Below are 17,325 nucleotides of genomic sequence, written 5' to 3'. Positions count from 1 at the left end.
ATCACTCTTAGGAAAACCTTAGGATTCATGAAATACTTATTTCCCTTGCAGTCTCCTACCCTTAAGTTGGGACAGAGAAGTGGGCACACTAAGCAAAAATGCCCAAGGGGGATGAATCTTGGGGGCAGAGGTTTTAACAAGTCTATTTTAAAACAAAAGATCTCTGGAAGGTCGCAGCAGGTTCCCCAGGGGTACAGCCAGAATTACATAGGTGGGAGGGAAATATGCAGCCCGACAAACACCCTTGGACAGCTGTGCCCCAAAAGCAGTAGGTGGGAGAACAGCAAGGGCAGCTGTTTCAGGTGCTGGGTAAAGGGAAGCTGCTTGGTCCTGCACTTGAGTAATCAATTTTCCTAACACGAGCCAAACACCTCCCCCCCAAAAGTACACATAAATGGAAACAGGAACTAGCCCTCCTAAAGGGCAGAAAGTATCCTTATAAAAAAAGGGCCTTTATGGGATGAAGGAAAAGAAAGCTGTAGGGGTCCCATCTGTGCAATAACATATTCAAATATATTCTGGGACCAAATCAATAACTCTTCATTTAAGCCAGGCTTGCTGCTGTTTTCTTTTTTATTAATATTACTCAGTATTAAAAAGATCAAAAGTTAGTCATCCAGCCAGCTTGCCTGGCTTTCTACCCAAGTCAGCCATCAATCAACAAGGCATCTATATGCCTCCTACTCCATCAATTCATGCTTCAGTTTACTTGCCCACAGACAAGACTTCTCACATCTGAGAAGTAGTGACTGCAAAAGTGCTTTTCATAATTGGATATTGTGCAATGGAAGGACATTGGAAAAGGACTTAAGAATGTCAAGTCAGTAGAGATAGGATGATCAAGGCAAGCTGAAGATCTGCTCTTTATGACCATTACTTCAATTACATTACATCCATTTAGACTGAATTTTCACCTTATCTTTACTGCTGTTATTAGACCAGAGGCTTCCCTGTAATGAAAACAAATTTGTTGGCTTTTTTGGATCAGTTGAAGATCGTGCCAGAGTAAACGAACTCCAGTCTCTTGTACCATATGATGGCAGCAAAAGGTATATTACAAACTATATGATTGCTCTAAAGGAAATGTATCCATTTTAAGAAGCTTTCTGTTGGCTTGGAAGACACCTTTGCTTCCTAGGAATGTGTTTCCAGGAAAACATCTCCCATTATATCAGCTCATAACTCCTGAATTTACTTCATTTTGTTTCAATTTCTCAATTTCTGCAAATGCAGCCTTTCAGCTTGTAACAGCCATACTGTTCTTGTGCCATTCAAACCCAGCTTTACTGGGAGAGAAGATGGAAGGTCAAATAACGTGGTCTGTTCTATAATTCAAAATTTAAGTGGAAGTGGAAACTCTACGGAAACCAGCATTCACAGCCCAAGTCACGTGCATTTAAAAGAGACACCACCAAAGAAATGCTGTGCTAATTTTTCTGCTCCTTTTTGGATGACAGTGACCTCTCACAAATTCATCCTAAATTCAGTTTTAGTATGCTTAATGATTCTTTCAAGAGCCTAAGAGACTAAGACAGTAAGTTTGAGGGTGACATAACCCAAAAGGAAGTTCCTTTTTACAGTCCTTGCACAGCAAGATGTTGTTGCAGAGCTCAGGACAAGGGAGAGGTCCAAACTACGACACTAACCTTTGAATTTCAAATATTCTGAAGCTCTAGGGGGATTCAATTCTAGGGTTTTGTTCGTATTCTTCAGATCTACTAAAAAATTTTAGGCTCTTTCTTCTGGTGCTGTAGGTTTTTACTGAAACATTGAGGACTCCAAGGAAGAAGCAATGAAGGAGCCTGACACTACTCTGTACACAGGGTTTCCAAGAACATCATGACAAGAAGAGGTCCTTTTGTTAAGGAGGACAAGTTGCATGAACCAAAGATACATTGCCAACTGCTACTGGTGCAGTCTGCACAATAAAAAAGGGGATTCTCATCAGTGAGCTGAGATACACACTGCTGCCAACACTTCCTCTTCCTCCTCTCCTTATCCCTTTGATTTAAGTCAAGCCCTCCAAGTCACATTCCCATGCTTTTTTAATGCATGCACACACATCCTTCTATTTGTAATTATCTAGAATACATCAGTCTTAGAATTGTTAGACCAGATATGAGTGAGGTAAATACAGTAATTGTGAAGTTACATTAGGTTTCTGCCAGCTCTCACAGTGCAGGTGAGCATGTGAGTAGCTCAGTTGGATCCTGAAACTAAACTACGAAAAAGTTCATTAGTTTCATTCTCACTTTTCTTCTGAAGATATGTTTTTTAAATTAAAGGTTATATTGCTAAGCAATTTAGAGTATAAAATGTACTTAGACAACACCACCTAGTAATATGCAAGGTCCTGCGCCAGGGTTGGTGCAACCCCATGCACAAATAAAGGCTGGGGAGAGAATGGATAGAGAGCAGTCCTGAGGAAAAGGACTTGGGAGTGGTAGTAGGTGAGAAGCTCGACATGAGCCACTGTTGTGTGCTCACAGCTCAGAAATCCTGAGCTGCATCAAAAAAAGTCCAGCCAGCAGGGAGAGGGAGGTGATGCTGCCCCTCTGCTCTGCTCTTGTGAGGCTGCACCTGGAATGCTGTGTACAGCTTTGGAGCCCCCAGCACAGGGAAGATATAGACCTGTTGAAGAGGGTCCAGAAAAGGGCCACAGAGATGATCAGAGGGCTGGAGGATCTCTTCTATGAAGACAGGCTGAGAGAGTTATGTCTCATCGTGGAGAAGAGAAGTCTCTGGGGAGACGTTATAGCAGCCTTCCAGTCCATGAAAGGGGCCTACAGGAAAGCTGGGATGGGGTTTTTCACCAGAGAGGGTAGTGACAGGACAAGGGGTAATGGTTTTAAAGTGAAAGAGGGTAGATTTAGGCTAGATATTAAGAATAAATTCTTCACCATGAGGGTAGTAATATACTGGAATAGGTTCCTAGAGATGTTGTTGATGCCCCTTCCCTGGAAGCGTTCAAGGCCAGGTTGGATGAAGCCTTGTGCAACCTGGTCTAGTGGGAGGTATTCCTGCCCATGCAGGGGGGGTTGATCTTGATGGTTCTTAAGATCCCTTCCAGCCCTAACCATTCTATGATTGTATGAATATTTCATGTTTATAAATTCACTTAAGTATGTACTGAGCCATGAGCCTTTTAAGTAGTAATAATAATAATTAAAATAGTAATAATAATAATAATAATAATAATAATAATAAAGTTAGCAGTTGCTTACTAACCCTTAATACATTTTAATATTAAGCAACCCAACCTATTTCTTTGGCTGCTGCTGTGTTAAATGAGCTCATTTTTGGCTGCAGATACATACTAGTGTAGGACTGTTGAAGAGTATCTGCTGATATTAAGAATATCTATTCACAGCTGATAATACTAGTTAGCGCTTCTGTAGCACTTTTGTACATGCTCTCAACTCCCTTCACATGCAAGTAATACTTTCCAATCCACTCACCATACCAGGCAGATCTGAAAGAAAACAATTTAAATTACTCATGTAGTAGGCCACAGAGTCAGTTAGAAAGCACAGGAGAAAATTCCCTGATATTGACTTCACAAGTTAATTTTAATTTTAAGCTTTTATTATGATGTTTCCAAACTATCTCCAACATTTTCAAGGTTTGGGGTTTTATAACATTTTGCACAGATATGCTTGCTAGAATAGAAAACACTTCAAAAGATTCAGTGCAGTGAAAAGTTATGTTCCACTTACAGCACAATTATCAGTGTGTTTGTTTAAGCCAAATGCTTGACATGTACTTGCCTTATCAAAAGTGTGCTTACTACTCTAACAAATGCCTTCTTCTGGAAATATGCCCCTGTAAGGCCCATATGACCTGCCAGCATTGTCCATTCTGTGTACTAATTATGGCCTCCTCCCTGGGGTTTGGAATTTATTTTTGGTTTGCTTCAGGATTCAACATTTCAGATGCTAAACCAAACTACCTGTGATACAGACCTCAGGAAAACTGGTCATCTCTCCTTATCTTCCCATTCCTTCTGCTTTGGCTGAAATACAAAGCTATAAGTCTCTGTTTTGCTATTGTAGTTCCTCTAGTCCTCAAGGAACAGAGCTATTCAAGGCTTGAAAGATGTACTGAGGGGAAAAATGCCATTGAAAACCTGTTTTTTTCTTAACTAGTCTCAGCAACTGTTTGGCCTCTGACAAAATTGCACAGAGTAATTTTATTTTGCTTACCTGCCTTGCCTGAGCCTGTGGTATGGGGGTAAGGACAGCTGCCTTCGTAACTGATAAAAGGAACCTGATCCTTTATTAATGGCAGCATTTCTGTGGCTATGCTGTCAGAAAATAAGGGCTAATTTGGATTATTTTTTATTTCCAAAATGATGATTTGCCTGAAGGAGATTTTAACAGGAATATGCTGGACTTGACAGAGGTGTTGTTGGCAAGTTTTCTTAGGAACAGGGTGGAATTTTTATCTATGTTTGCTCACTGACAGATTAACATTCTTCTATTTCTCGTACACTCAGCCTGTGCTTTGGCATGTCAGCTTCTCATATCACTGTTCAAGTGTCTTATTAATTGGCCTGCTGTTCCTTGTCTTCTACTTCCTATGCAGTGTTTTGAATGCTTTTATTTCCTATTCCACAGTAGTATTAAACCTTCTAGGCAGGGAAAAGCTCTAGTTACCCAATGCCACTTTAGTGGCCAGTACAAGACCTTCCTAACCAGCAACAGATCTTAAGTCCCAGTTCTTTCAAGGCATACCCAGCATGCCCAGTAGGACCATGTGGTTCAGTAAGCTTGGCTTACAGCATCATTGTGTTTTCTTCACCACCACAGCATTAGTGGCTTTGCTCTCTAAGCACATCAGCATCATAGAGCCTTCTTTGTGCTCCCAGCACGCTACTGCAGTGAAGAATGGGAATCCTGGCCCAAAACCAATGTTTTTCTCATGAAAAGTGCTAAGGGATCATTAGGGTCCATGCAGACCAGACAAAACTCTCATTTTTAAGGCTTCATCTGAAACACCCACCCACTGTGAAGTGAAGGAGACTGAATTTATCTTGAGGAAGATAAAGGCTGAGTCAGCCCAGCTGGGACTTGGACCTGCGGTTAGAGAACAGTTAGGCACACCACATTTGAAGGTTAAACCACCAAGACATCACCATGAACTAAGGTAAACATACCATCATTTACCCTTCCTATCTTTTGCTTGCCAAGCTATGTATTCATGTGCATAGCAAAATATGCATATAACTCAAGTGCTGGAACAAACATGGGAGAATAGAAAAAACCCATACACTGTAGCTGGCTACATTTATAGCAGAACTGCAACGTTAGTCTCATAAAAGGGGAAGCAACTGAGCTTCTGTTTCCTAGAAAGGTCTCCTACCACAGCTTGAGTTTGGGCCCTGGCCCCAAACTCACTCTTTGAGTAGAGCAGACTCCTTTTGCCTCGGCAATGTCACTGCCTTAACCCAAGCTGTTTCTTTTTCTGAACAGCCTGATAGGGAAGACAAAAAAGGGCAGGGAAGATTGTTCTGAAGAGAATACAACTCATCTGCATTTAAGCCTGCAGAAGAGAAGCTGTTCAGGCTTAGTGCCTAACATAATAACAGGAGTAGAAACTGGGTCAGGAGCCACTGCCCTCCAGAAGCTCAGTCCTCCTAAAGTCAAGAGGGAAATTATCAGTGACTGCAGTGGAACAGGAACAAAGCCATGGAAAGAGAAACGAAGTACCTGTAGTGGGACTGGCTTAAAAAAGCCTTTGCCTCCTGATTTCTCTACACTATTTCTCAAAGCAACACTCCCTGCCAGCAGCTATGTTTGCTCTGCTGAGACTCACCCAACCAAAGCAATTCACCTTGATCTTGTCATTTAGGAAATGATGGGGAAAAGGGGTTAGGTGGTGAGAACCACGAAAAGAAATGATATCTGCAGATGCAACTGCATTCCCATGTTTTCCATCTGCCTTCCAGTACCTGGGTCTTTCAGCTTCCACTGGGGAGCTGGCACAGCACACTTTGCATGCTCACCTTTACCCTCAGTCTCCTCCCCTCTCCCACCTAGTGCTGCATGTTACTTTACCTGATTTATTGTCTGTACATCTGATTCAAAACACTTCGGCTCAAGAATATCAGATGTGTGCTGGATAATGTAATTCTGGTTTAACAGTAAAACCAAAATGTTCTCTTTTGGGGTTTTTTTTTGTTTTTTTGTTTTTTGTTTTTTAAGCAAATATTAAGTGTCTGACTTTCTGATCATTTTGAGGAACTTGGGGAGGCATCCTAATCATTCCAAGATTTGTCACAGGCCCTTTCTACTCAAATTTTCAAAAGCTTTGTCACTGTGAGTAGAAAGGGCCTGTGGCAAATCCTATCACTACATGCTCTTGTAAAAAGTCCCTCCCCAACTTTTGTGTAGGCCCCCTTCTGCTACTGGAAGGTGCTATAAAGTCTTTCCAGAGCCTTCTCCAGGCTGAACAACCCCAACACTTTCAGCCTGTCCTTGCAGAAGAGGTGTTCCCCCTGATCATCTCTGTGACACTCTTTAGATTTGCTTCCTGTTCTGGGTTGATGTGGTGCCTTCCTGGTAGCACAGAAGGGGTACCCAGGGATGATTCATATAAGTAGCTTCTGAATAGCTCTCCCAACTCCCAAATGCCTGCCCTCCCTCAGGCCATCCATGAATAAAAAAGATATGTGCCTCTGCGATTAACATATTCCAGAAGGGTAAACACCTACTGATTACCAGCAGGAAAAAGAGGAGGGGGTGAGAGAAAGCAGCACCTGAAGAGAGAGAACACCACAAGAGAGAGCAACGCCAAAGGAGAGCAGTGCCGGAGCAGAGACCAAGGCCGGTGAGGAAGGAGTGGCAGAAGGTGTTTGAAGAGACTTTCCTCTCCACCCCAAGGTGAGGCAGCAGCCTGTCCCCTGCACCCATGGGGAATCACGGTGGTGGAGCAGACCTGAAGAATCATGGTGGAGCAGATGTTGTGGGCACACTGCCCGTGAATGACCCCAGTGGAGCCCCTGTGGACCTGCTGCCTTTGGAAGATCACAGAGCAGATGTTGTGGGCCTGCAGCCATGGAGGGGTTGTTCCTGACATAGTCCATGGCTCTGTGGGATGCCTGTGCTGGAGCAGTTTGCTCCTGAGGGGCTGTGCCTTGTGGGAAGGACTGATGTTGGAGGAGTTTGTGAAGGACTTTCACCCATGGGAGGGACCCCATGTTGGAGTAGGAAACAACTGTGAGAAATCCTTTGCCCTGAGGAAGAAGGACTGGTGGAAAACAACCTGTAATACCCAGACTGTAAGCCCTGCTCCCTGTGCCACAGGGTGAGAGGAGGTAGAAATACTGAGAACAAAGTAATTTGGGATCAGGAAGAAGAGAGAGGTGGGGGAAAGCATTTAAGATCTGTTTGTGTTTTCTTTTTGCCCTGTTTTGATTTGAGTAATGATAAATGAAATTGATTTTTTCCCAAGTTGAGTCTGTTTTGCCCGTGACTGTAATTGGTGAGTGAAAACCTCACAACCCTTGCCTTGACCCACAGGGTTCTAGGTGGACTTCATCTTCACCATCTTGTAATGGGGGAAGGGGAGTGAGCAGCCGTGTTGTCCTTTGTTATTGGCCAGGCTCAAACTACAATACTTCCACAGCTCCATGTTCCTGTGTTGGGAGCTCCAGAACTGGACACAGTACTCCAGGTAAGGTCTCACAAGACCTGCTGGCCATGCTTCTTTTGATGCAGCCCAGGGTGTGGTTGGCTTTCTGGGCTGCAAGTGCACTTTGGTGGCTTATGCTCAGCTTCTCATCAACCAACGACCCCACGTCCTTTTCTTCAGGGCTGTTCTCAATCCATTCTCTGCCCAACCCAACTTAGGTGCATGACCTTGCACTTGGGTTGGGGCAATCCCAAGCACAAATAGAGGTTGGGTGGAGAATGGATTGAGAAGATTTTGTCTATCTTCACATGCTGGCGTGAAGCCAGAGAGCATGGAGTGGTTGAGATTCATTTCCAGCTATACAATAAGCCTGTCTTGAAAAATTGGCCATTGCTCTGTCTACATATGCCTGAGCAAGCAGACTGTTGTGCTGGGATGCCAGGTCCTTGTCCTCTGCGACAAGGCAGGCATCCCACTCGTGGACATAGAGATGGACAAGCTGCCCAGTTCCTATCACTCTTTATTAACCAGCATGCCTTTTTTGAGAAGACGTGTACAGCAGCTCACAGGTTGCTCCACTACAGCCCCGATTCACCACCTCCTGGCAGTGGTGTCCCTGCAATTGGGTCCTGCTGTTTTGCACCCTCCAGTTACAGCTTCACTAGCCTGCTCGGTGCTAAGTTCATGTGCAGCACACAGCCAAGAGCTGTCAGTGGGGGGAAAAGCCATCCTGGGCAGCCTCTGCCAAGCAGATGAGCTGCCCAGCTGGCAGATGCTGGTAGTTCAGTTTCAAAATCACCACATCTGGCTGAAAATACAAGAACTTGCAAATGAATCTCTGCCTGGTAGATACTCCAGACTGATCTATACCTTTCCTGTCTCCATCATAATTGAGGTTCAAGAGGTTTTGTCCTGGGTGTTTTAAATAAAGGCTTCTCATTTAAGAGTGAAGCCTATTAACCTGAGTCAATAACAGCAAATGCTTTATCACTTAGGAAGTCTGGCTATGAAGGTTGAAGAGCCCTGCTCAAAGAGATGGTTCACATCTCTGCAGGGGCCCAATGCTGCTTTGCTCCACAAGTAGAAGGCTGCAAAAGGGCAGCTCTGGTCCAGGTTGCTTGATGCAGGCATGAGATTGAGTGGGTGTTCATTGTGCAATTCTTAGGCACAGCCCCACAACAGCTCCAGCCCTCAGTAGAACCAAACTGAGAAAACAACAGCCACCAAAATTTTTTCTGTCAGACTGCATATCAAGCTTTTGCCTTCCTTTAACTATTTCTCTTTTTAAAACCCCCATGATCTAGGACAATTGTCCTGTTTTCCAGCAGAAAACAGGAGAGGGGTACTATTCCCACTGCTTGTTACTAATAAGAAAAAAAATTCCCAAGTGTGAAACTCATTAGCTTTAGCATGTTTCTTTAAGCATCTGTGATTGCAAGGGAACTATGGTGTAATGCTAACACAGAAGCAATGACCAGAACAAACATGTAAAATAATAGCTCCAAAGACTATTCATGCCTTGCTGCAAAGTATTTATTAATTTTGTTAAGAGATGGCCTTGACCCATATCTTGCATCTGACTATATCTAAGAATTTCCCTGGATGGTCTCTGGAAATATTTACCATTCCCATTACATGATAATGGGACAACCCAAAAAAACCAGATCAAGAAATGGGCATTTTCAGAGGAGAAAACACTGTCTGCTGTCTTACTTACTTAGTACTTAGTACTTCCTTGTACTTAGACTAAATTCTGGCCTTCAAGTTATAGTTGGGAGTTTGTTTTTTCTGGAGTCATTTGCAATCTGAAAAGAAATCCAAGAGACACCAGAGGCTGTTTGTAACTGTGGGAAGCAAAACTCACTTCTCCACTGAGGCCAATTCTTCTGTGTGTTCACTCTAACCACTTCTCAGTTTGCTGCTATTTTTAATTGCAGTGTAGCTAAAACAAATAAAATGTTCCTCTACAAAGAAAAAAAGAACAGCTTCAACTTCCAAAATTAAGGTGGCTATTGTCATTGTAATTTGCTGGTCTGCGAGAGGCTCAGATGGCAGTTCTGGCCCAGCTCAAATCCTCTTGATTGCCTTTGACCAGAAGATTCTCACCATTTGTCTCATAGCTGGACATCTGAAATGCGAGCACACCAGAGAAAGCTTCCTTAAATGCAACACTTCTGTGAGCAAATTTAAAGCACTAGGCCATTTGGATATCTTCGACCAGACCCATCAGTCTATGAACTATCATCCACCCAAAAGAGACTATACAAAACACATTAAGTATTCAGCAATACTAGAACTGTATCAGTCTAATAACATGAATCACTGTTTGGCCATAGGCTCCAGTGTCTGATACTTTCCTAAGAAGCCTGTTGCAATACCATGGTATTTAAAGCACTGTGAGATATAACTGGGTTTGTACCACAGGAGTTAGATGATAAATGGTTAACTATAACTTTGCAGAGCTATGCACTACAGCAGTACTACATGTTGACTTCTGTGTTGGCAGTTTTTCCAGGCAATTAACAAAGGCCCAGTGAAATACTGCAGTACTGTGTACCAGGAGAGCTTGAATGACATTTCAGCATCGGTGTTTCTGCAAAGAAACACATTTTCCTCTCCTAAATCCAGATTTCTTCATGCTGGTTTGCTCTAAATCAAAGCTGTGACCACAAAGGCCTGGCAAGCAGAACTGATGTTTTTTCATACTGCCACTATTCGTTGAATCTTTGTTTGTTATCTGTTAATGGTTTGTTTCACTAATAGCTCACCCCTAACGCTTGTCTTAGGAAAGTGGGAGCATCCTACCTTTTTACTTTACTGAGCTGCATTCGAAGTTAAGTAAGTAAGTCAAGATCTTGGCTACCATTTATAAACATTGTTTTTGTCATTATCGATGGGACCACTAAAAACAAGAGAGTTAAAATGACCATTGAGGAACCATTTCTTTTCCTTAATATAACACTGTTCTACAGGGACTTGGAAAAGGATTTAGATGAGCCATGTACAGTAATTCTGAGAACCTTCCAAACACAGTGCTTCGGTGAAAGTTGTTCATTACTTGTTTAATAAAGATCATGTGCCCTGTTATAAGCATCAAAACTGCAGTCCATTAATCTTAGGAGAAATTTTCCTTCCAGTTCAGATCTTGACTTGAGGTGGAGGGAAGGGGGGCAGGGAATGGCCATTGAGAGGTTTTTCCACTTTCAGGAGAATGGCATGTTCCTCAGGGAGACAGTAAATTGAAATTAAGGCTGTTCCAGTTGGCCTACAGGATATGCCTGCAAATGTAGACATATTGAAATGGTGAAAAAGTCTGTCTGTGCCCATTCATATAAAGTGAATGGGTTGTAACATTCTCCAGCCCTTGGGAATGGAGGCTAGATTGAGGAAAGAAGGCAGGAAGAATGAGATGGATTTGACATAAGTATATTTAAGTGCACTGAAGGCTTTCTCTCCTCCCTGTGGTTTAATGGTATATTCCACTGGGGTCTGCAAGGAAGAAAGAGAGTGAATCCCTACAGCTTTCCTTTTTAAGGATAACAAATCTTAAAACAGGTGTGAGCACAGAAAGATCCTCTTACTTGTTTTTTTTAAGTCCTTCTCAGCCAGCCAGTGTTCTTGTGTGTGTATTATTATCATTCCACAGAGTGAGTGCTAGGGAGAGGGGACCGGGAGGGGAAGAGGAGCTGAAAAAAATAAATGACTGCAAATGAATAATATGAACTAAGTATTCCAGTCATGCTCTATGAAATTTATTATACTGTGGTTACCAAGAAGACATATTAGCCAAAGTAAAAAGAACAGAAAATAAAAGGTTGTGGTGTAGGGAAATACTTTCCTGCCTCTTGGCAACGTGCAAAACATGGGAATGAGCATGACGGGAGCTCAGGCTGCTGAACAACTTCCCCAGCTGAGGAGGAAGGCTTAGGCTACCTGAGCATGGAAAGGTGTGCTCTGAATTTGCTTCTAATAAAATATCTCTTGCCAGGGGAGAGTGGGGAGGTGGTGGACTCACTTAGATGTTTCATCTGTGGCCAGTGAAGCAGTGGCTTTCCCCTCCTGAGAGGGGCACAGGAGAGGCAGTGGCACTACCTCAAACTGCATTTTCAGAAGCCACTAGTGAAATCTTTTGGGTCCTTCTACCAGGAAGAACTAAAATGGCATGTTCATTGACCAGGACCTGCTTTCCAGGACTCCCACTTGCTGTGCACCCTGCTGGAGACTTCAAAGCAGATGTCTGAATGCATATTTCTGCTTAGACAGAGGAGCTAAGCACCAGCTGGCTTCTCTGCTTTGTCTTTCATGCTCCCTGCCCATCTCTTCCAGTGAAGACTTGGGCAGACAGAGAAAGCTCCAGTTGTCTCCTGGGGAGGATCCTTACAAGGTTTCAGAGTATGTGGGAGGGTGTTTCCTGAAGTCAGGACAAAAACTTTAAGAGGTATTAAAAGCATAGTAGGGTCTCACTGAGTCTCTCGGTGTTCAAAAATGTCTACTGAGAGTTTTTGCTAGAGTTCTCATGATCCTGGTGAGGACTAAACAGTCAGTCATTTTAAGGAAAGTGATCGGCTGAACCACCGGAGTTCACAATATGGCAACTCTTAATAAACAGGGAATAAAATTAGTTTTCTTATTCCCAGTCCAAAGTGTTTACTAAAAGGAGGAGAACAAACCCCAAGCTCCAGAGCAGGCTGCCCCGCATGGTTGGACCTTTGAAACTTGGAAGAGAATTTTACAAACTTTGCCCATATGTTTCTGCCCCCCTTCAAAGAGTCTGGCAAGTTTGCAGAAGTTTCCCCTTATAGTTGTGAATTTCACATGGAAATGTAATGGTTTCATCAGGAGGTTTGCATTTCAGCTGCAATAAAAGAAGAGATAGGAATCAAAGACAGTTGTTCCAAGGGAGTAGAGCCTGTAGTGTATAATTACAAGTCCCTCAGCCAAGGGCAGATGCCTGAACTATTTCAATTCTTTTATTACTCTCTAGAACAAAGCCAGTGAAATGTTGCTAATGTACAAGGCTTAAACTGCCTCTCTTGTTTTCCTTTCTCTTTTTCTCTTTTGTTCGTCTCTTGGATAGGCAGGGAGAAAGCAATGTTCTTTCCTTGGATATAGTCCAGAATCACTATTTGTCAGTGAAAGTTATTTTCACCTCTGGAAAGTTAACACCATTTTAATCCCAGGTAAAATTTCATGGGTTTTCCGTGAACTGCATGAGTAGGGTTTTTTTGCTATGAGCAAGGGAGACCACCATGATCACCTTCAGTCAGGCTTGAGTGCAAGCCCCAGGAAATATGTCACAGAAGCTAAAAACATCACTTTTTGGATGAAAGACTATTTTATTACACATAATCTCTGTTTAATTAGTTGGTCTTTGTGCTACTGTTGACACAAATATAAAACAGCCCACCCGTTTAAGTTTCATTGTTATTGACACAAGTGGGAAGGGTATTCTGAATCCCAGTTTCTAATGAGGATTTGTCTTAGGACAGATAAAGTGGACATGGATTTCATTTCTCTGGTTTGTTTACACAGTTGTCTCCATTACATGCTATAATACTTGTATGTAGCTTTTTGAACCTGGCATAAGGACAATAGGTAATTCAAATATCTATATTGTCCCTGCACCCTATAATAGTATTACAATGACAATTTTATTACTCTCATAAAATTTTTGCAACTTCCCTACAGCACATTGTAATTTCACCAATGGTTGTAAAAGGTCTTAAATTATATTTGTACAAAATTGAGATGAATGAGTTTTAATATTAATGCATTTCTCATTGTGTAATAGGAATTTTTGTCCCTTCCCTTTTGCCAAGTGCGGGGAAAAAAGCAAGGCAGTTCAAGTATTTGTCAACTCCCATTAGAAACATTTAATACTAATAAAATTTATGGATTTAGTTTCCAAAGGATACTGCCAGCAAAGTTCATGATTGCTAAATCAGTACTTAAATGCAACCATTGTTCACCTAATAAATTTGTACATGTTGTTTGACATACATGAAGTGCAGCTTTGGAGGCCGAGCCAGCAGTGGAGGAGCTTTTTGCTTAATTCAAGCTTATAAAATAAAAGAAAACTTATTACCAACAGAGTAGCAGCAATATATAAAATGTTCCACAAATGTTTTCTAGGAATGGAGAGCAAAATATGTCCTGAATCAAAGAGCAGGTGGAGCTTGCTCTGTACCTCTAAGCATGGTGTTGCAAATTAAGCTGCAGGTATTTCATTAAGCTGCAAGTGGAATTTCATGAAGCTTGTTGTGCCGCCTCCTCGAGATTTGAGAGAAATCAACCTAAAGATGAAGTTTCAGTCTGCCTGATCACTTTTCTACATTAAAAAGTGTTGTCAAATTGAACAAGCCACAAAGTCCTAAGCAATGAAGTGCGAAGGTACAGTTTGAGTTGGCTGGAGTCCATGCAGCTGTGATGAAACAGAAGGGGAAAAAAGATGGCATCAAGGGAAGAGTAAATTCTGCTCTTGACATCTTCAGCACTGAAAAAATATTGTGGAGGGGGAGAGGAAGAAAGATGAACATCTTGATTTTTATTACACATAAATGCAGCACCATTTCAGAAGCAAGAGTATGAAAACAAGTCTCTGTTCATGCTGTATTTTTGCTTGTCATTTCAGTCCTTTCTGGAGTTTGTAAATTCAGGCAAATACACCTGCAAGACACTAATGAATTTATCATTCAAAACAGAGTCAAGGAAAATTTACTCAGTAGACAGATTATAAAAGAAAAAGTATTGGCTCAGGCAGGAAAAGACACTACTGAAAATACAGAGAGAGTAGATTCCATCTTATTTGCAAGAGAATCTTCTGAAGACTTGTATTTTCTATTTTGACTACTTTTGTTCAGCTGGCTACAGCTTTTAATTTTTTGATATTTTTATATACTTTCATTATTATTTTGGATAATAATTATAACTTCTCTGGCTAGGACTCTACTTTTTTTTTTTCCCCTCTTTTTGTTCCACATGTGAGGAGAAAAATAATTGATGCTCTAACTCCCCGAGGCTTACTGAGTGCCTGGGAGAAAAACGGCAACAGCATTTCATCTGAAAAAATGTTGCTTGAACAAAAAATAAAAAGCCGAAGCCACATGTTTGGAGCAAATGTGCTTTAACTAATGGATCCCAGCGCATTATTAACTCACAGTAACTCATAAATATGACAAAATTTTTTTTCATTGTACACCAGCGTCCAATTAGAGCCAAATGATGAACCGTCATTTGCGGCTGCACTGGTGTCCCTGAGCAGTACTTATCTCCTGAAGGATTGTCTGCAGGCGTGAGGCTGGGTGGGGAGGTGAGCAGGGAAGAGGGTGGCAGGAGCAAGCTGTGAACACGAGGAGACATTACAGCAGAGCTCTTGCACACGAGGTGAAGAGCAGAGCATCGTCCATCACAATTCCTGGAGTTAGGACCTGTGGCTGTGAAGCCAGCAACAAGGAGGAGACAATTAGGCTCGGAGGGCTGCTGTGGGAGCAGGCAAGGGCTGGAGGGGAAGGGCTGAAGAGGAAATTATAGAAGGACAATTTCCTGACAAATTAGTTTTTAGTTATTAGTTATTAGTTATTTTCTGTTTTAATTTCTAACACGCAGAAGGAAATGCTCTGTGTTTTCTTAAGGAAGTGCAAATTTCTCCACATCATCCATTTTAAATCCTCGCCCTCAGGCATTTTGTACTGAAGCATAAACTTCGGAGGCCTTAAATGGTCATAACGTTTCCCTGTAGAATTTGGCCTCAGAAACTTACTAGCAGTTCTGGAGGGCTGAAAAGGAAAACCATTTTACAGCAATTTGGCAGCATCCATTTATAGGGGGGTTCATATGGAGCATCAATTTATTCTCATGGTTTCTTTACCATATTTGATGAAATACGAGATGCAATTGGAACAAGCGGCTAAAGAAAAAAGGCCATAAACTTTGAAATGGTGTTGTAAAACACACAGTGTGTTAACGTGAAATAAGTTACAGACTTAAAAGAATTTACAATGGCTTGCTTATATAATAGTAATACAATAGGCTTGCAAGTTGCAGATGTTTTCTGGTAAATCTGGTATTTTAATACACGTTCTCCTTCAGTGGAACTTTGAGATGTAGATCTGGATAACAATAACTCAATGACACTGGAAAGCAGAATTGAAGGAAAACTAGTAAAATGGGGATAAATCAACAAAATTAGAAAGCTCAGCAATTGTCCATTTCATTGATACTCCAATTTATTAATGAGTGGAAAAAGCGTTACGTTTGCAAGTCAGTTGAACAATCAAGTTCCTTCTGCTTTCCCCACCTTGCTCAGTAGCTCTTATTCTGCAAGTGGGATGGGTTTTTCCCTGGACTCTCCACCCCTAGGATGGGATGAGAAGTTCTGCATGAATATCATGGGAGAGAGCAGCTGGGAGAGGAGACAGACCCTTGGCCCTAGTGCCATAATAACCTCTCCCACACAGGTTCCATTTGCTGCTCAGGCCCACAGAAACCAAATCCATTTGCAAACTGCCAGGAGCCACCTCCATCTCCAGGGGCTATTCCCAAACCTGCAGAGCTCCTTTTTCCTGAAGTCACTGAAATTTTAATTTATATTTGGGGTCTTTATGAAAGCATGTCCATGGCCATATAGGCCATGCAGAGCCTATGAACCATGCAGAACCACATGCAGAGCTGTGGTGTGGAGAAAAAATAGCAGCAACTCTTTGTCAGCTGCCCTAAGTCATCTTCACAGATTAGCACTTGGCCTTAATGCTACTGCCACTCTCTGGAGAAACAGAAACCTTTGCAACTTCATGCCTAGAATAATCAACCCCAGCATTAAGTTCTGCAGCTTGTTTATATCCTTCCAGTGGACACATCACTTTGCAGTTGGCAAGGAGGGCTTGCACTCACTCTGACTGACAGCAATGCTGGTTTAGAGCAGAAACATAATATTAAGCTACTAGCTTCCTTAAAAAACTGAGCTCAGCCTGGTGTTCTAGTATTGTAAGTTGGCAGAGAAGGATGTGACATCTCCTTTACATAGGAGCCAGTAAGAATTCCCATCTCAGTATTCTCCCTGCTGCCTTTATCAGTGTAGGTCCTGCGTGCTAGAGCTCATGCTCTCTGAAATAGGGAGGGTTCCACTTCAGGGCATATTTACAACATTAGTTTTGCCTCAAGGGCTTGTTCCTGACACCTAAAGACCAGGAGAAGCAGCTGGAATCAAAACCAGGGCAGCTCCTTTTCTTCTTTCTTGTGTAAAAAGCAACCTTTTAGAGAGAAGAAAATCAGTGCAATTATCAGTTCCACCACAGGTACGAGCCTGAGAGTCATCAGGTTTCTGCTAATAACCACAGTCTGGATTTCGGGTATCTCTGGATGGCATTTTATCTCTGGGCCATACTGAGTACCTAATTCCTACAAAGAAGACAGCACAAGGATGCTTTGTGCACTTTTTTATGTAATACCTCTAGTGACTCTGGTTTCTTATGAAAGGAAACTCTTACAAACTGAGGAAAAACTACTTTTTCAACTAGAAAGCAAACACTGGAAGCTGCTGAAATTAAACTATGGAGAAAAACATCACCCATTATCTTCTTTGACCACACTGTTTTGCTTTTTAATAGATGTTTGGAAGTGTTCTGTTTCTAGAATGAACATTCACAAGAATCTGCTACCGGAAACAAGTGTCATAGAAAATCTACTACAGGATTA

General features: G+C 42.1%; 1 long non-coding RNA gene across 4 annotated transcripts in view; it reads right to left on the bottom strand.

Annotated features, from left to right (window-relative positions):
• Positions 1-12,499: 12,499 nt before the first annotated feature.
• Positions 12,500-17,325, bottom strand: part of LOC139794313 (uncharacterized) — a 115,488-nt gene continuing 110,662 nt past the window's right edge. For 2 of the 4 annotated variants that reach the window (XR_011725068.1, XR_011725066.1), the window contains exon 5: positions 12,500-14,308. This is a non-coding gene — a long non-coding RNA (uncharacterized lncRNA). The remainder of the gene's footprint in view (positions 14,309-17,325) is intronic. The other 2 variants (XR_011725067.1, XR_011725069.1) reach the window with 2 other exon arrangements.

This window comes from Heliangelus exortis, chromosome 3, assembly GCF_036169615.1.
Source record: "Heliangelus exortis chromosome 3, bHelExo1.hap1, whole genome shotgun sequence".
Taxonomy (NCBI): domain Eukaryota; kingdom Metazoa; phylum Chordata; class Aves; order Apodiformes; family Trochilidae; genus Heliangelus; species Heliangelus exortis.
Note: the sequence above shows the minus strand (reverse complement) of the source record. Positions and strands in the feature narration are given on the sequence as shown.